This window comes from Peromyscus eremicus, chromosome 3, assembly GCF_949786415.1.
Source record: "Peromyscus eremicus chromosome 3, PerEre_H2_v1, whole genome shotgun sequence".
In the NCBI taxonomy this organism is placed as follows: Eukaryota; Metazoa; Chordata; class Mammalia; order Rodentia; family Cricetidae; genus Peromyscus; species Peromyscus eremicus.
The window spans coordinates 108,499,866-108,520,927 of NC_081418.1; the positions used below are offsets into that span (position 1 = coordinate 108,499,866).

The 21,062-nt window shown below is 39.3% G+C and overlaps 1 protein-coding gene and 1 pseudogene across 1 annotated transcript in view; one reads left to right on the forward strand and one right to left on the reverse strand.

Moving 5' to 3' along the window:
* Tafa1 (TAFA chemokine like family member 1) overlaps positions 1 to 21,062 on the forward strand; it is a 513,270-nt gene that overhangs the window by 415,738 nt on the left and 76,470 nt on the right. The window lies entirely within an intron of this gene.
* On the reverse strand, positions 18,606 to 18,706 carry LOC131907523 (U6 spliceosomal RNA; annotated as a pseudogene).

The following is a 21,062-nucleotide window of genomic DNA, read 5'->3' on the forward strand; positions in this document are numbered from 1 at the left end:
CTACAATGAAAAAACAAAGCAAAACAGAATAGAACAAACACATGGATAACCACTATCATGGGGAGAAGAAAGGAAAAGCATGGCATTCCCTAAGGATATGCAATACTGCCATGCAAGCATTGTGCTATTCCCTGACATGGTTGCTGAAAGGAATACTCTGGTCCATCATGCCTCCATAATACTAATTCTACTCTTTGGTACTTTTTTCATCCCTATCCACACATGACATGTGTTATTAGTTGCATAATATTACTGTCTGAAAGCAGTCAAGTGACTTCACTTATTGGAAGGGAGCCTGGAAATAGAGTCTTTACCTGGACTTTCCATGACAACACTAGACCATAGAAGAGAGTATGTATCTGTGGGGCAGAGCTGACCATTGTACTGTAACTTTCTAAGAATATTCACATGCGTATAAAAAGATGGGACTCTCGTCTTTTGCCATTTCCAACCTCTGTAATGTCAAACACTATTCTACACGTTCTGAACATCACATGTGCTTAGCTATAAAATATTGATAACATTATTTACTCCATAGGCTTGGTTTGTTAGAGTGATATATGTACCTGACTTACCAACAATGGTCCAATAATTCAAAGAAAGAGTAAAACATCATTTTGGTGTCTGCAGCTCATATTTGCGTTCAGTTCTTGTCATAACACAAAGATATTACACCTAAGACTTGCAGAGCTGGTGATTGCATCTCTGAGGCATTTCATATTTTATAAACCCTATACTTGAGAGCCTTATTTGCCTTTCTGAAAATCTATCTGACTTATTGTGACATCTGCTTAACAGATTATGTAGAGTGCCTTTTCTATTTTTCTGCCATTTTTAGTTTTGCATTTTGAGAATGTCAACCACTCCAATCCAGTTGGAGGAAAAAATCTTCTGATTCTGAACTCCATGATCCAGACATGCATGTCTGTGAAGCTGTGCACCCTTGTAGAAGCCAGCACTGAGGGATTATCTGCTTTATGAGATGCTTGTCTTTGTCAGTCAACAAATGAACAAGTAGTCTATGCAATGAAGGAAGAGCAAACTAATAGTCTCTGAGAAATTCTCCACAGACTTATATTTCTATATGTTGTATTTATATTGAACAAATACATAAATAGTGATGCTCTTGTAATCAATGAAACTAAACTGACCACAAAGCCTCTGAGATGAGTTCTATCTGTAAATTTGGTAGAAGAAAACTCTCTATTTGGATTATAGGTATGGACCCTTGACCCAACCCAGTGTTCTTCAACATTGTATTCATCAGGATTTCCTAGAAAACTGTTTCAAATACAGATTTCAGAGCCTCATCTCCAAGATGTGTCACTGAGTAGGATTAAGACAGGGGCTAAGAAATTGCCTTTCTAAATAACTCACCAATGCATCTGTGAGTGTCCTTGAGATCACACTCTTAGAACCACACACCTAATACAGGAATTGGGAAGCTATACCCTACACACTCAATTGTCCCACTGCTTGTTTTTGTAAAGTTTTATTGGCATATGGCTACACTCATTTACTTATACATTTCCTATGTCTTCTTTTGCACTAAATCACACACACACACACACACAAAAAAAAAAAAAACCCCGAAAATATTCACAATAAAGTCATAAGCCTGGGAGGCCAAAAATAATGTCTTTAGAAAAAAAAAACCTATAGAAAAGATTTCTTGATCTCTGGCTAATGAAAAGAGATGTGAGTAAAGAGAACAGAGAGGCCCAGCCTCCTTCCTTCCCTCTGACATTCGAATATATTCCCTTTATTGCCTTGAATTGGGGATCCTCTACAAGCCCATAAGTGCACATTCAGTTATAAGGACAAATCATTTATATATGCCTGTCACTAAAGACTGAAAATGAAAGGGAATTGAATTACACACTTCAGTACCCAATTTCTACTATCCAGATAGAAGACTTAGGCCCAAAAAAGAATCACAAAGGCAGCTTTCATGGCAAACCCATCCCTCCCAGGAAAGAAGCAGTGGTTAACGTTTTCCTCAGGGGTGGCAGAGGCTCCCTCCATCGGTGTGATGAATGGTTCACTGTCATGTCCAGTTAATTAGACACACATGCTCATCTGAAACTGAAGTACAAGAAGTGGAACCATGTGTCTGTTACACAGAACACACTAATCTGAATACAATTGTTCCATAATGAGATTGTCTGGAGTGGAGTGGAGCAGTCAGCAGGGATAGGTCCATATCATTCTTGTGGCTGCTTGGCTTTATAACAGAGATTTAGCACAGGGACATTAATTATCTGTTTGCTGCCTTTCTGTGTCTGTGTGACAGCAAAGGTTGATGAATCAGATTCTCTTTAGTGTGCTGAATCATTTTCTGTCACTAGAAGAAGGGTTAAAAGGATGTGTATGGCACTGGATGGTACAACATACTTAAAAAGTGAGTAAAAGCAAAGCAAGCTGTTGAATGTTTACACTAATTGCATGGTTTGTTTTTCTCAACTCCAATACTCATTACAGCACCATTGTGAGATTAGTGGTAGCATTCTATCCCATAGTGAGAGACTCTGATATTGAGAACATTAAAGGACTGACTCAAGTCCATCCTAACAGGTGATTGACAGCATGGTGTGACAACCAAAAGCTGACTGCTTCCCTCTGCCCACTGTCAAGTCCCTCTCTTAGATTTTATAGACATGTCACTAGTTCCACCTACTATTTATTACATTACCTGCTCTGCACCCTCTCCTCCTTCTGGTGAGCCTTTTGTTAAAAAACAAAAAAACAAAAAAAAAAAAACAAAAAAAAAAAACCCACCCGTGTTCCACTTATCCATGACCATTGCTTCCGACTATCTAGTTTCTTGTATGACCATCAATGAGCCACAAGTTCATTTCAGAGATACAGATAACAGGTAGATAAGTATAGATGATGACTATAAAGTTTTAAAGGTTTTCTAAGTTTCCACAGAGAAGTATAACTCAATCACAAAGATGCATTCTCATGAACTGAATAATGCTGAGGCTAGCCAATAATTTCTATTACAGAGCCAACTCTAGGCATTTGTTAATGGCTGTTGTGGCGCTGTGTGTTGGGGATTCTGAAGCCATGTCCTTAGAATGAAAAGTACTGTAGATAATAGTCACAAGATTGAGCTCTGACAGCAGCTGGCAAGTCTGTTTGCTTTGGCCCATCCCACAAATGTCCTTTAAGCCAAAGGAGAGAGCAAAGGCCCTGGGGTTAAATGGTGGCCCAACGCACCATGTCACATTACTAAGAAGCAATCACCATGTCATATTAGTAAGAAGCACAAGGTAGGGACAGACAGGGGAAGCCTCACCTGAGTGTGGAAGGGGTGGGGCCATTTTTCCAGAGAGAGCAGAGGGTGCAGGGCACATAGCAGACATCTCCATCACTGGGTAGCTCACCCAGTGGAAGTCAAGTGAGGAGCAAGTCTCCAGCCTTCTTCACCTGCTTTTCATTCTGAAGCCCAAACCAAGTGATACAAGGCCCCAAACCCCTTCCCAGTACCATGCTTCCTAAAGGTACAAGATGAAATACACAAAGTAGCTAAGAAAACGAGTCATATTAAAATCCAGTTTTCAAAGTATTTCAGATGTTTATTTGTGAGTGTGATGGAGATGTGCCATCTGCAGAGAGTAAATAGCAAACTCCACCCTTGAGTCCCACAGTCATGGTAGCTTTTAAATAATGAAGAAGATAAACAACATTTCAGTGAATCCACCTTAACTATGGGATTCCATGCAAACTTCTGTGTTTTCTGCATGTGCCAACAGTAGCTACTACTGAGTCTGGCGTGCTAAGTCTATCTTACATAATTTGAAGGAGAATGCTAAATTTGAGTTAGTGATTGATAAAAAAAAGTGTCATATTGTACCTAAAAAAGCTAAAGTATGCTGACTATGGCTTCTGTCTTGCGAAAGGAAAACGAGGCAGTAAAGCATGAAGAGAAGTTTCAGCAAGCTTTGTTACTATGTAACCTGAATAAAACCACTAAGTTTCCATTTGTCTGCTGTAAAACAGAAATAAACTTCTCTTGTAGGTCTTTTGTAAAGAAGAGAAAAGTAATCTAGTCGGAAGATCTGTGAGCTCTTCATCCTTAGAGGACTTGGAGATGATTAGGTTAAAGAATCACGTGTCAGTATGAGACAATCTTCCTGCTACTTCACTTTAATCAAGATGTTTACAACATATTTTGTTTCTCAGCCGTTCAGTGTGTGTCCACACTAGAATGGCTTCCATGCTAGGGCACAAATATGCATGAGGTAGGCCTTCACCTGCAAGGAAGTCAAGTCTACCATGAAAAAACAATGATCCACCTTCATTATTAAAGAAAGTGCAGAGATGGAGGAAGGGAGAGGGACTGGAGGAAGAGGAGAGGAGAGGAAGAGGGGAAGAGAGGGAGCTTCTTGTAGGAGATGATCCACAAAGTCACAAGTTGGTGATGAAAGACAGAGGTACTTATGCTCCAATTATAGGAAGATTATTTAAAAACTAAAAGTAAACTGTGGACTCGGGCATATAGGAAATGATATAGGAAAAGGCACTCACTTCATTTTTACTGTGATACAAAGTGCCAGAGAAGAAGCAGAGGTGGGCTTTTTGTTTATTTTGATTTGATTTGATTTTTTTAAACTTGAAGGGAGATGGAATGGACAGAATATGGAAGGTCTTACCATTCATGATTAGGCTATAGAACAATATTTTGTGGGAGAGGGATACAAGCTTTTTTAATACAGCCTTTATATGTTTATCATTTATGTTTTATAATGGAATTGAAAGTTAATGAACTTGTGGGAAAAATCTTGCATACGTGTGTATTTGGCTACTCCATTAAATTTCAACTCCTCTTCTCATATTTAAATAATCAGGACACTACACTTCCTCCAAATAAACTAGAGGATCTAATACCAAATCTGCATGACCCAAGGCGTCTTTTAGCCATAGCTGAGTAATGATGTCTGATTTAGCGCATAATGTCCTGGAGACAAGGACTCCTCTACTTTCCTTACCAACACAAAGCCCCATTGAAATATCCATTTATTATCAGAGTTATAGCACATTTTTGTCGAGTACAGAACTATACCTTAGTACTCAAAACTAGACCAAAGGTAGGAATATGAGATCCTGAAAGTTCTATGTGTTTTTAGAAAAAGTTGAAGATACCATATTTTCTTTCTTGCTGCTGAGGATCCTGTAGCTACTCAAGATTCTTTTATGTTGAGAAAAAGAGGGGCAGGAGGAGTCCCTTGCTTTCTAGTTTGTTCTTGGGGGCTGCTATCATGGGGATTAAGGAGGAAAGGGCACATTTATGGTAAGGAAGATACTATCCTTTGAGGACATGTGGAATAGGAAGTAAACTCCGGATAACTGTGGTTATCAATGTTGAACAGAAAGTTGAGTATGTGAGTCTCAAACCAGCAGATGTGTCTGGGTTAACGGTTTGGGATTAAGTAACCAGCTTTGGGCAGTTGGTGGGAAGGCCTTGGGAATGAATTCTACCACCCTGTGAGCCTGAGTTTTATGAAGGCTCATGGACAGATGCCTACGCAACAGTATGAGAAAACGGACCTCAAAAAAAATAACCAAATACGACTGAAGTGAATTCAGAGGTGTGGGGAGTATAAAAGGCAAATAAGTAGATTTCTATGAAGCATCAAATATGGTTAATGCAAAGCCCATCTTTTGGGAATTTGAACTCCCTTGTTGACATTGATGAATTTCAGTGGATCTATAAGGACCACACCAGGTAACAATGGTGACTGCACAACACTTAATACATGGCAGGTAGAATCTGAAGCACTATATATTTTCACTCCATTAAAACATCAGTCTCGGTAAACCAATCTGGTCAATCCTGTCTGTGCCTTCCCCAAACCCCAAGCTTAGTATCAGTTGCCTATCCTGTGTGCCAGCCCCGTCTGGCCAGCTTGCCCAACTTTAGTCCACCTGTACCACATCCTACCTCCAGCCTTTGTATGGGACAATCGTCCTGTGCCCAGATCCAACTTGAAAGGGGTAACTCTCACCACCACCACCCCCACACACACACATCAAAGAAGCTTGTTTTGTAGCAGATGGGGTCCTTTACAGAAAACCATAGCTGCTCAAACTAAGAACAACTAACTACAGGGTGCCCAGCCCCAATAGATACATTCACAACCCAACTCCTCAAGGGAACAGTGAAGAAAAATGGACAAGAGGATTGTAAGAGCCAGAAGACCAAAACACCTGCTATAAGATTGTGTCCTCTATATATGACAGAAAAGCTGCACTCAGGAAATTACAACAACCTGGCTGCTTTAATAAGAACAGTGATGATACCAGTTGACATGCCAGTGTGATTAGTGGAGACTGCACAAAGGCCCAAACTAGATGAAGAGTTACATGCAATTAGTGACTCCTGAGAGAAAGAGGACCAGCCTTTCAGTCATCTATTTTCAAGTTGTCAGGCCTACAAACATATGCCAATATATACAGATGAAAAACAACATATACATATGAACTAAATAAACTCATTTCAGGGGATCCAACACCCTCCTCTGGCCTTAAGAAGCACCATAATGCATGTGTTGCACTCATATACATACAGGGAAAACACTTGAACATACAAAATCAAAAAAATTAAAGTACACAGAGCAAATAGGATCTATGGTAGCCTAAGGTTAGGAATTGTATGTTGAAAAGATGGACTCAGTGGAATTTTACTGGCAAGATTTTCCTGGACACATGTGGTGGAAATCGTGAAGGCATCTAAGTGATGCGTGATCTGGTGGTCCCTCCCCAAGAATGCACAAGAGGACTCATGAGAGAGATGAAAGGACTAAGTGCCAGAATACCTGGATGTGGAGAAAGTCTGAAGGGCCTGAGGGATGGAGGGTTATTGCCAGAATCTTTTAACTTAAGGTGTACCCTTGCTTTCTCTTTCGTCTACTTTTAATGAAGCATGGCATCTACTCTAGTCCTTACTCAGGCATAGAAGCCATATTCAATTTGAATCTCTTATTGAGCCCCAAAGCATATGTACTTACCCATAAGAAAGTGTTCCACAGTTTATGTTGAGCAGACTAATGAATTTAAATACTGCCTCAGAACCAAACTTGGGGTTGGTACGCCCTGGTCAGAGAGGACCTTTTTGTCTTGCATCAGGGAAACATTCTCAGGCATGTGTGAAATTGATTGTAAATCACTCGTGTTGTTTTCTGGATATTGGACATGCTCATTTAACATATTTAATGTGTTTCTGACATTTACAAAGTGTCTAGCAAGCTTTGGACAATCATTATTTGAAGCATTTTATTGAAAGTACCCCTGAGTAGTTCCTAAACACTGCATTCTGTTTCAATCGATGCTGAATATCCCTGAAGAGGGAATTGTGAATGTTGAATACCATAGCTGTCAATCCTGAGCTCACATATTCCCTGTTTGAATGATAATATATTTTCATCGGAAACAGTACACATGTCTAGCTGTTCGTTTTGGCCTGGCTGCTATGGCAATGCTTTATTTCACTAAGATAGGGAGAGAAATGGATTAATCTCTAGAGACAAGAGCACTTGCTGACCTTGAGCTCTAGCCGACTCAAGGCTTTTGAGTTCTTTGAAGAATGACGGGGTTTGAGTGGGTCAGATGTAGTGTCCCAAACACTCTGTCTTGACAAAGGAGCCATTGCAGAGTCCTTTACCCTTTTGCAATTTGTGCTGGCGATTGACAGGCCCTACATTAGGATGTGAAAATGTGTGCAATGTGAAAATGCAGCATATTTCAGTCATGACAGAAAGGGTGCACATTAGAAAGGCAACTCCTCTTGGTGCCACACTGTTTTGCTTTTTCTCTGATCAAAATGCAAACTGTAACTCTGTTCTTGGCAATTCTGATACATTCCAGATCCACAAAAAAAGAATGAGCCTGAACCAGCAGGTGAGTAGGGTGTGGAGAGGCAACAGACATGGTAGTTACAGAATGCAAATATGAATCTCTTTGTCGTTAATTCTATTTGATCGAGTATCTGTGAAGAATGTCAATCCTATCTAATGAGAAAATGTGCAGCAAGGCCATTTGTCAATGGGCAACAGACTTTGTGTAAGCATCTGGCATAGGACTAATTTGACAAACAGCAATATGCCAGATTTGTGCTAGATAGTTTTTAAGGAACTATTTGTCAGGCTTTACACTCATTATTCCTGGGATGTTGATTGCCAACATCATGATTCAAATGACAATTAACTACAAGGGTTACGTTGAGGTCAAAGCATTCACATTCCTCTCAGGCCTCCACATGCTTACTCTTTATTGATAGAAGCACTAGTGGCTGTCTATGACCTCTCGTCTTGGCACCCTGAAGCTTAACTTTTGGGTATTTCTTAGTAAATAAAGGCTTAAGAAGAAGGACTGAAATGAGAAATGAATTCTTCATACATCCCTTCGAAGTAGAGCAGTTGACAGACACTTTCTACCAATAGGGCTCCGACTGTACCTTTAAAGCATAATGGCCGCTGTGGTGTTGAAGAACAGTTGGTAACTTCAAAACATGTGGCATTAGTCAACAAATGAATTACACAAGAATAGGGCAGCTGTTCTGGGTTATCCTGCTCTCTTTGTAAGAAATAGAGCCAGTACATGTATGGAGTCTCTCAAGTGTTCTTCTCTACCTTCAAACATTGCCTGTCCTACCCACATATGCACTTGTTTGTACTGTAACCTGATTGTATACATCTTGGTTTCTCTATTCACCAGCCTAACAGTTGTTCCCAGCAGTCTTAATGTCCTTCTTTCTGTCTTCTATCTCAAGATTAGCTATTTCAAACCTCCTTATGCTAGCGTCATGCACTCAGAAGCAGGCAGCTATGTCCATTCACTGTATTCCAATGATGAAGCCCAGCCACTGGTTAATAGAGACATGGAAGTCCTTTTCTGACCTTCTGAAAAGACTTGGGAATCTTAAGCAGTGCTCAGTGACAGTGTTTTTGTTTTTTGTTTTTTTTTTATTGATGATGCCCATTCAAGCAACTGTTATTTCACACTCTTGCTTTGCTTCTTAAGTACCCATAACCACCCTTGTGTACAGCTTCAGTAGAGTTTACAAAGGATTGCTAAAACATTGTTATCCAAGAAGCTGAGAAAGAAGGATTGAGAATATAAGAAGTCAAGGCTAACCTAGACTACGTGGTGAGGGGGAGAGAGAGGGTGAGGGGGGACCTCAAGAATGTTTACCTAAAAGCTATATCCTAATGTTGATTCAAGACTCAGAAGGCTGAAATGAAAGCTGGGAATCTATAACTGTTCTCTTTGTATTCATTTTTTTTTAATTGATGAAAGTTACACATATTTATCATCTACAGCATGCTGTTTGGGAATACGTATATGTGGTAGAATGGTTAAATGTAGCTAATTAGCCTCAGAAATTTAATGATTCCAGGGAGGTGAAAATGCAACTGGTTAATGATTTTTTTTCTGTCTTCTTTTTTTTTTAATTTTTATTTTGCAATACAATCCAGTTCTACATATCAGCCACGGATTCCCTTGTTCTCCCCCCTCCTGCCCCCCTCATCTTCCCCCCAGCCTGTCCCCCATTCCCATCTCCTCCAGGGCAAAGCCTTCCCCGCAGACTGAGATCAACCTGGTAGACTCAGTCCAGGTAGGTCCAGTCTCCTCCTCCCAGGCCGAGCCAAATGACCCTGCCTAGGCCCCAGGTTTCAAACAGCCAACTCATGCAATGAGCACAGGACCCGGTCCCACTGCTGGTTAATGATTTTTAAGAATGCATTATATTTTATTAACACAGTTGTGGTATCGTAAAAATAGATCTCTTGAACTTATTCTTTATATCTCACTGAAATTGTGCATACTTTGACTACAATTGTCACTAAGCCCATGGTCACCACCACTCTGCTTACACATCTACATGTTTGTGACTGTTTTAGAATGCACAGAGCACTGAGATACAAATGCCTACAATGTTTTGTTAACACCTTAAGTAGTTCTGGTAACTTTGTCCCAGGGACCATGCTTCTAAATGGTTTAACCTTTGCTTGTGGGTTAGGAGAGGCAGATATGAAGTATTTACCATATGGTTTTGTTGTACAACTAGAACATATGTTATGAGTTAGTAATGAGTAGTTAATAAGCCAAAACTATAACTTGTTTTTCCCAAGGTCTACTTCACAGTTCACTGTTGTGTAATCTCTGAAAGGACTTAGGAAAGGTAAATCATCTCTCCAAAGCAATTAGCTCAGGACTAGAAGGGTGTGGCTCAGTGGTATGCCACTTAGCCAGCATATATGAAATCCTCAGTTCAACCCCAGTACCAAAATTCAAAACAGGATTTTAAAGTAAACCCAGATTTTTTCAGTTACTATAATCTCATTGCTTATTATAACTTTTCTAATTTGTTGATCTCATCTTGGCTTAACTTTGATAGGTCAGATACAACTAGAAATTCATCTGTTTCTTTTGGGTTTTATAAATTAAGGGAGATAAAAGTTTTTAGTGTATCATTGTGGTTTTTCTAGATTTCATTTGGTACCTGTGGCAGTTTCCTTTTCGTCTATAGTTATATTAATTTGGCTCTTCTCTCTCCCTTCTTTTGGTTAATTTGTCAATCATGTTATCTTCTCTAGGAACCAACTATTTGTTTCATTGATACTTTTGTGCTCTTTCCAATGTTAGGACACAGGATTCTGATTCTAAGAGAGTCTGTAGAGTCCCAAAGTGGGTCTGTAGACTCTCAAAAACTAATAACATTGAGATGACTGTTAAAATATCTCTGGATGCTTTCCAGAGAAAAATACCATCTGAAGGCTATGTTGAACAGCTTGAGTTACAATCTTGTATGAGTGGAGTAGAGATGTTTTTACTTCCTTTCTTTCCTGTATAACCTACTCTTTTAAAATAAGGGAAACCTAAATGTTACTTCATTATGTATAGTAATAACTTGGGAAATTCTCTGAAAACAGATTTGTTTTCTGAAGTTTTGTGGAGCAACATCTTAAGAATCAGCCTTTGTGGGAAAGAAGAAGCCACTGATGGGCAGACAGAAGTGTTGTACTGAGAGACAATCACACTGTGGATAATGTGGTGATAGCCCTTCTTGTTAGGCAAAGGTCTAGGACATTCTTTCACCATTTTTTATGGTCATGAAACATAAGCTTCCCCTGAATATGGCTATGCCTTTACAAAACAAAACTCAGGCGCAGGACCATTCCCAGTGATCCAGTGCAGCAGCTGGGAAAATGAACATCTTTCCTAAGGGAAAGCAAGACCATTACACACACTGCATGGACAAAGATCCTGGCCTTTCAGCTACCAAGCAACTTTCTTTACTAAGAAAAGTAATAGGCAGGTTAAGAAAATGAAATTATTTTAAAGTGTTGAAAATTCTGGTTCTGCTTTGATTTTGAGTTCAAAATATGTATCTTAGAGAGAAAGAAATAAAGAATTTTATTCAGGGACTAATTCTGAAAGCAAGTAATTTTCGTTCACTTGATCTTTTAATGGACAGGGAGTAAGCAATGTTTCATACTTGAATCTTTCATTTTTGCAAAATACAAGCTCTGAGAATTGAATAAATATAACTAAATCCTGGTTCAAGCACAAAATCAAATGGGACTAATACTAGTTTTATGGGAGTTGAATGAATGTGTTTGCAGTTGATAGCAAGTATTATCTCATCTTTGAAATGAGTGATAAGATCGATACAAAGAAATCTCATTTCTGTTTTTCCCTAATTCCCCATTTGCCCATAGAAGATTCTCATTTTAAGATGCTCGTGAAGCGACATCATCCCCAGTGAAATCAAAGCAATACATAAATAGAGACAAACTCTTCATGTACCTTCACAGAGACCTGCAGTTCAGGAAAACTTAATTAAGGTGTTTCACTCATTACCCTTGAACTTGATTGTGTTTTCAGTGCTCTTTCCTTTGTCCAGATTGGTACTGTAAGTGACACCTGCTTTGTTACATAGGCATATCAGAAGGGAAGCCTAGAAAGATACATAAAAGATACATAATTGGCATCCTTTCTGAAAGAGTGGCTTTAGTATAACCCTGTCATCCAAAAAAGCATAACAAATGAACATAAAAATAGTTTTCTGTTTTTGTTTGTTAGTGTTTGGTCTCTGTAAGAAATAAAGACTGAGGCTTTTTAAAAGTCACCTCTTCTCTCCATAACAACAAAACTATCTGGCTGAGAATTCATTTGTGGAGTATTTTTTTTTAAATGGGACAAAATTTATTACAAATCTCAATATGGCAGCTTTTGAAGGGATCATTTGAGCAACCTCTACCATCCTCAAAGTCTGATAGCCCACCTCTTCCATTCTGTCATGGGAGGTGTCTCCAAGGATAGCACTTTTCATCTTTCTTCTTAGAATTCCCTCCTTGGGATCGGCTACTCCATGAATAAAGGAATTTTTTTAAATATCATCAGTTATGTCCAGAGAACAGATAGACTGATAGCATAATAAAGAGCAAAGCAGTTGCCAATAGGTACATGATAAACAGCCTACTAGAAGTGGCTGAGATATAGTCTTGGGTATTGCATTTGGTGGTCATCTGTATCCATCTGTGACAACATTAGCCCCCTTATCTCTGTGTTCAAGACTCCAAAGCACCTTCTGTTCTTCCCCACAGTGGAACCAAAACCAGAACAAATATTTAATCAGATGTGTCTGACAGAAGACAACAGATCCAGGAATAGCTTCTTGACATGGATGGCTGCCCTCAATCCTGGTCCTATCAGGGTCTCTGATTACATAGACTTGGGCTAGTGCCCAATACTGTGTATTCCCAGCAGTTATCCAGAAATAGTTCCTGCTCCTGGTCTGGGGCTCATACCTGCATAACCACTGTACGAGAATTTTTTTTTTAAGTAGTGATAATCATCATATAATTTAAACAAGTTAAAATGTGTTTTAAAAAGAAACACAGCTCAAATGAAGTAGTTCTTTGTAGCCCAAGATATAAACAAAAATGGCACCTCCTCAGGTCCAGTATAGGGTATATGAGTACAAAAAACTTAGCTCCAATCTTCTGAAGGAGCCCAAACCAATTACGCTGGACTTATGCTCCATAAAGTCCATAGAAGGATCCATCATACCTATTTTTGAATGAGTGCATCTAGTAAGTATATAGTAAGCAAAAGTTAATGAACAAATAACAGTTAGCATATAGAAGCAGCAAAGAGATCACAGATCAGGAGTTCATGGCCTGTGGCAGAGTTGACTGGAGTAGTCAGGTTGAGAGAGCAAAAATACCATCACCAAACTGGAGATTTACAAACATTCCAGAAAATCAACCAGAGAGGTTGAGGCCATCAGCTAGAGTTCCTGATGAAGGAACTCCCTATGAAATTTCTGTCGAAGAGCTTCCCATTTCCTGATCCTCTCTCTGACATTTTTATACCATGGGATAAACAGAGTAACCTCTATTGGAAATAGTTTGTTTTCTTGCTCAGGGATGTCGCCACTTCACTGTTTGTCTTTCTCTCTGACACAGGATTGGGGGATCAGCCTAGGTTGGAAGGACCTTTCAAATAAACATGCTTGGGACTTGAAATGCAGGGTCTCCTCACTGCCAGAGTCTGCTTTAATCCATCTTAAACATAACATTCTATTTACCAGTATAATGCAGCTTACTGTATGTATACAGATCCCACACAATGCTTTTTAGCTGTTCCCATCATCCGTTCTGTGCTTAATGTGCTGAATCTGTGATCTTAGTGCGGATGACTATATGAAGAACAATTGAAGCGTTGATTGCTGTAGCCCTTCCATAACTACAACCACCATGGGTTTTGTGGATACTATAGTGGTAGACAGAGCACAAGTTTCCTCCTAATGTCAGTGGGAATGAAAAAGGATTTCAGTTACAGTAATCTGGTCTCAAGATGGAGACAAAAAGCCTTTCTTCCCCTGGAGTGGTTCCTTCTGTCTATGCTGTCCTGTGTCTCAGCATGCTTCTACCCCCGTCTATCTCTGCTTACCTCTGGTTCCCTTCTCACTTCATGCCCAGCTTTCCAGGGGTTGCTCTTGGCTGTTCATGCACAACGCATTATCACCTTTGAAGAAAATCAATTGCTCCTAGAGCAATTATCAGGACTTCAGAAAGAATGTGAAAGCAAGAAACATTTTCTGTGCAATAGCAGTAAATGGTAAATCCTTGATAAGATGGAATATATTTTTGCTATTGTAAGTTATATTTCTGAAGACCTTTGGGAAATTCAGAATAGGATGACATATAAAAATAATAGGAAAAAACACTTAAACTTACTTTATATTTTTCTATATCTTTAAGTAGTTATAAATATATGTCTACAGTTAATTTAGAGGAAGTAAAAGTTAGGTTTAACCAATATATAACCTATCCTAGGTAGATTTTGCAGGAAGGAATATTTTAGTTACTTATATATAATTATCAGGAATTTTATCTTATGTCTTTCCATAAGAAAGCCCATTGGCACAGAGGAAAGTGAGTAAGTCTTTGGAGCTTCCTAGTCCACTCGTGTTGTATGCTAAATAACACTTTCCAGACTAAACCATAACATGTGTGGACCTCTTGTTATTGTTTGTCAGGGAAAGTGAATGTCCACGCACATAGATATTTTTTAGCACTCTTTTGGAGGAAAAACATACTTTTTTTTCTGATGAATGTGGTTCATGGAACACTTGGTGAATCCCAAAATTGACAAGTACTAAAGTAAATATAATTCCAAAAGCTTTTTTCCTGTTTAAATGATCTCCTTTAAAATATGGATTGAAATCTCGTGGGCACCTGGAGTCACTCTCTCGCCTCTTTATGCAGTACCCACTTAGTCACTGGTTACATGTTATTGTTATAAATTTAGCTAAAAGGGCGTCACAGAATTTTCTAGCACATGGGGGTGCATAGATTTCTATCTAGGGTGACGCATTGATCGAGCCAGCCAGTAAATTAACAACAGCAGAACACCATTAAATTTTAAACTTAATTGCCTTCTCCTCTTAATTTCTATGGATATGATCAATAGATGCCAGAAAAAAAAGTTGAAGGAGTTCTTTAGCAAGTATCACTTCCCGGAGCATAATGTAAAAACCACTGTTTCATTTCAGGCTTGATACCAACAACTTGCCATGCAGTGCAGTCACTTCGAAGGCTCTGTCAAAAGGCTTCACTTTGCATGGTTTTGATTAGCTTGTTCTGTAGACACGCAGATGGGAGTTCTATTTTTCAATCAGTTTGGTGTTCTCTCCAGACCCATCCCTAGCTTTCCCTGACTATTGATTTGTGTTGCCTCTTCTACTCCATCTTCATCCCCTATAAACCCATTTCACATTCCATTTTGAATTTTGATTTGAATCAGTGTCTTGTATTCGAGGTTTTCACAAAAATTATACCTCGATATCAATTGAGACATAGGAATAAGCCCTGCTGATTGATATTGGGTGTTATACTTAGTGAAGTCATATGTACATAAGGCAAACAGACAAAAATCTGTTTGCAACCTAATGGAGATAAAGTAGAAATGTGAATGCAAGAAGCATATAAATGTCAAAGTAAGATAATTTCACATAATGAAATTATCACAAGGTAAATAATAATAGGTAAAGGGATAGAGAGTTGGCTGGAGAGCTGTCTTTTAAACTTCATGGACAAAGAGGGCACATTCTAAGTGAAAGTGAGAAATGCCTATAGCTCTAGCTCTTGAGGAATTTCATGCTGGTAGCCTCTGCAGGCCTCTTCATATATATGCATGGAGATGGATACACACACACACACACACACACACACACACACACACACACACACACACAAATATAAAATAAATATTCAAAGTAAAAAATGAATGGATGAGAATGACTGGTAAAAATGTACTATGGATAGCAACATCAAACACGTTCCCATTTCTAAGATGAATGTGAGATATTCGGAAGAATAGTAGGCAGCCATTTCTGTCTGTCACACAGAGACAGGAGAAAGTGGCATGGTCTATGCATCATTGAGAAGTCTCACTCATAAAGTAAGAGGGCTTGTAGAACACAGACAGAGGTGGGGGTGTTTAATCTAAGCAATTGAGTTTCCTGTGAAGACTGTAATGTATGACCTTTTTGGAAATAGAAGTCCACATCTGCTATTGGGAAGGATAGACATAAAGTATGACAATGAGCATCCTTCCTCCCTGCCCTAGCTTATACAATTTTATTTATTAAGATATCAGATCCATGTACTTTTTCATGCCTCTCTTCCTGAATATGTAGAACTTTAGAATCTTTATTGTATTTGGGTGGAAGGAAGCTTTCAGGAGGACAGATGCAGGAAGTGAGTCATGATGCTCTCTATTCTCAATCTACTTGGTTTTTTGTTGGTTTAGAGGTATCTATATGGCTTACTTTGTGGGACAAGGTTAGGGAAGCATGAAGAGATAGTAAGGTTTTGTAGAGGTTGTTTAATCTTGATCTAAATAGAAATAATGGGGGAGGAGATAATTCTATGTAAAATGCGAAAAATATCATCATTGCAGCTTGTACCTGAAACTACACTCAGTGTGCTGATGATCACAGGTTAGGAAGACAGAATCTCAGAACTGTAGACCTTCCACATCTGCACATGTCCAGTTTTTTTTTAGCTTCAGCCATGACTAACTTGATGTTGTATTTCTTGCAGACCAATACACTGGTGTTTCTTTGCAGATCTGAGGATGAACCTAGGGCCTTGTACATGCTCAGCAGATGCTCTGTCACTGAGTTACATCCCAAGCTCCTCAGTGACTGGGAGTTGAAGGCTCTGTGTAAATTTTCTGAGCACTGTTCAGTTCTTCACAGGGGAAAGTGAAAGAAAAAAATCCCAAATAGCTGTGGCATAAGTCACCCAGAAAATTCCATCTCAAGTTGAAGTCTAGATCCAGATAATTCCTAGAGCAGACTGATGGGATTCTACTTGGACCATAGGCCTCCTTGGTAAGGTGGCTATTCTACCTCTGTCTATAAGGTTCCTATTCCAACCAATAGAAAAGAAGGGTGGCAGAGGGCATGACTTTTCCCTTAAGGACAATCGTTTCCACTTACTTTTCATTCTGCCCTATTTTAGTCTCATGAATCCGCTTACCTAGAAAATATCATCTGTTACCAGGAAACTGCATATCTAGCTAAAAGCTGGGCAATCAGTTACCGCGAGAGGAAGATGGTACACTGAGGAGGGAGGAGGGAAGGCAAGATCACCAACAAGTATATTAAAGACTAGGAGCCGCCCGTCTTTTGGGGACTGATTCTGTTGTATAGCTTACCTGGTAGTACCGACTTTTATTGAATATGTAAGGCTATGTACTTGAACAAGCTGCCAAATAGTCTAGGTATTTCCAGACGTATTGTACAGTTTTATATTTCCTGGAATTCTAGAGCTTGTACAAAGTGTGGGTGAAGTAACATGTTTTAGGGTTTAACAGAGCATATTTACTAAAATGAGACCACATAGACTAGTCCTGCGACACAGTAGTTGGTGACGGTCCAGATCGATGGCCCATCCCTCTGTTGCTTGAATTCACATAAAGTAAGCATTGAAAAGGAGAAGAAACCCTCACCAAACTACTACGGACTCCTGTGTTTTAAGCCTTTTAAATGTGAAGATTATTTTCATAGCCTATAATCATGGATATAATATATACATGTTATCCATATATAATTATATAGAGAGATACATAGCTATCCCTAAAATGTAGATACCACCATCCCCATTTTAGAAATATTGAGATAAAACCACACTCTTGAAACCTAACATCTTGTCCAAACATTCCTTAATACATTGAGTCTCACTTGAAGCCATCCCCCAAGCATTATGGTTAGATACTTAGGGTTTTTTTAGGGTTATCAGGTTATCTGAATTAATATTTTTGCTAAAATTGGATAATGCAGAGATAAAATGTCAGACCTAGTTAGAATCAACCTTGTGGGAGCAGAAATAATGTCTAGTCAATCAGAATGTTTATCAGTGATTATTCCAAAGTTAGTATTCTCTCTGTCTCTCTGTCTCTCTCTGTCTGTCTCTCTCTGTCTGTCTGTCTCTCTCTCTCTCTCTCTCTCTCTCTCTCTCTGTGTGTGTGTGTGTGTGTGTGTGTGTGTGTGTGTGTGTGTGTCTATGTCTTGTGTGGTGGTGGTATGTGTGTATGCAGTATAGTGTTTGTGTGTGATATGGGGGTGTATTTATATGTGTAGTGTATGTGGGAGGTATGAGATGAGTATATATGATGTTTGTGTATATGGTATGTGCATGTGTATGTGTGATGGTATTGGGGGTGGTGGTGATGGTGGTGGTGGTGGTATGTGTGTGTAAAAATGTGTGGTGTATATGTGGTATATGTGTGTATAGTGTATATTGCTGTATGTATGTATTGTGTGTTATCTGTGTGTGGTGTCGTGTGCTTTGTGTGCGTGTGGTGCATGTGTATATGGTGTGTACATGTGTTTTAATAAAGACTTAATGAATAGCCCCTATGCTTGTTTAATTTTGAGACAGGATCTTATATATGGTCTTCCAGGCACAGTCTAGCCTGGAACTCACTGAATAGTCCACACTGGCCTCAAAGTCACAATAGTCCTTCTGACCTAGCTTCCCATATGCTGGGGTTACAATAGTAACCCACTACTCCCAGATAAAAATGTGAAACACTTCACAGATTTGGCTGTCATCCTTATATAGAGGCCGTGCTAATCTCTGTATCATTCTAGTTTTAATAACTGTACTGCCAAAACTAGCCATGTCTTTTGAATAGTAAAGATAACACAGACTCCTTGCTGTGATGATGTGCAAGATATGATTATACAGTCATGCTTGAATTTTCCTCCAGTGTTGCAAGCCATTTCCAGTTTTCTGAGGTCTTGATACATTATATCTAAAACAAGCTGAAATGAGGTGCTGTGTTTTATACGAACCTCACAAAATAATCAATCTCCCCCAATCCATGTGCTAGCAAGTCAATTTTCAGTACAAGGTGGCTGAAAGGTGGGACCTAGTGGGCCATGATTAGGTTATGTGTTCCCACCTTCAACACATTAATGCTGTTATAACTGACTCCATGTTGCTTTTCTTATTTTGGGGGGGCTTGAGACCATAGTATTCCTCCCTATCAAAGGACACATGAAGAAGATTCTTGCAGGATATAAGCTGGACTCTAAACTTTAAGAAAGTAAACTTCAGATCCTTATAGTTGTCTCATCAGCACTATTTATTACAGCAACGCAAACACACCTACACATAACACACCCACACATAACACACCCACACACAATACATCCACACACAAACACACCTATATACAATACACCCACACACAACACACCCACACACAAACACACCTATACACAATACACCCACACACAATCACACCTACACAAAATATACCCGCACACAATACACCCGCACACAATACACCCGCACACAATACACCCACACACAACACACCCACACACAACACACCCACACACAAACACACCCACACACAAACACATAAGGTTTCAAGATTTCCTTTAACTTCGGATTTATAATCAATCCAAGCTTTTAATTTGCTTATACCATGATAGTACAAACTAAACCAGTGATTCTTGAGCCCTAGACTAGGCGGGAAGTGGCACATCAATGGTGTATCAGTTAGAAGATATGTAAAGAGCATCTTTTTCTTTCAGTCCCACCTTGTGACTCTGAGACTGTATGTTACACATTTGACTTGGAGATGTCAAAAAGATGAATGGACAGTATTTGTATTTGTGACAGAGGAGGCAAATTCCTCCTCAGCCCCTTGAAAAGGCTTTGCTTCCCCAGTTCTGCTCCTCCCAACCAAGCTGAGCATCCCTGGGGCTGGGTTCTGTTGGGGCAAGAAAGAGCAAAAGAAACACGTATCAGTCACAGGACTGCTTGTTATCCAGTCCTATCAAGGCTTGCCCAAGAGGGCACTGAAACAATTGGGTAAAATGAGGATTTGAGATTATCTGAGGATTTCAATTACAGTATTTGTGCTCTTTCAGACCTCTATTAACATCCATAGCTGGTTTGGCAATGCTGTTGAGATTTATAAGGCTACCTCCCTGCTTAATGTATCCAACCTGGGGCCCACAGGATCAGTACTCTTCTATTATCTTCGAATCTGGTTTCTAAGAGAGACATGTTTGTTGCCTGCTCAACTTAAAAACGACTGCCAACTCAGCAATAGCTACATCATTTGTAGTAAAAAAAATGAATTCCACAAGATGTCAAATGGCTCTTTGTCAAAGTGGTTAGTTCCTTGCAAAGTCACAGGGGAGGAAAAAATAAGGAAAAGGCATAATTTATGCCTCATTTATTGCTCACAGTCAAGAATGGCTCTCTCATTTCATTTTTTTTTTTTTTGAAAAGTGTGAGAGATAGCCAGTAAGACAGGAAAGGTTACAGTGACTGTCCCGGGAGCAGGGGTAGGGACAGCTTCACTCTGCTGCTGGCCAGGCCACCGGCTTTGGTATAAGATAATTTGGATTCAAATTCTGGTTCTGCTATCTTCTAACTTCAGTTGTTTGAGTTAACTACTTAAGCTGTCTATGTGCTTTAGTCTCTTTAATCTGGGAAACGGAGAGGCTGCTACCACATGCAGGGACACTGTAGGGACTGACATTCAAAAGTATGCTTGGAGTCCTTGCTGACAGAATTAGTATCTTGATGATGATGGTCAGTACAAAGCACAACATGGGATGAAATTATTTAGAACTAAATACCCATGCACAAGTAGAGCTGGAGGGATTGGAATCAAATGATGGTATTAACATTGGCACCCTGGATGCAGAGTTGTACTGTAATTGAGGGAACAGTCACTCTGGTTGGAACATGGATACATAATACACAAACACTGACCCCTTACTAGTTTCTCAATTACATGCAATTATCTGAGTAAAATGTGTGTGAAGCAGTTAACAGCTGACTACCTGGAAATCACTTAGGATTTTCCAGTCAATTAGTGATAATAACTTTTTGGTAAAGTACCCATTTGACTAATGGGTTACTTTGACTGATGAAGAGGGGTGCGTAGTACTTCAGTTTGGCTTTAAATAGAAACATAGGAGCCACTCTAGATAGTCAGATAAGATA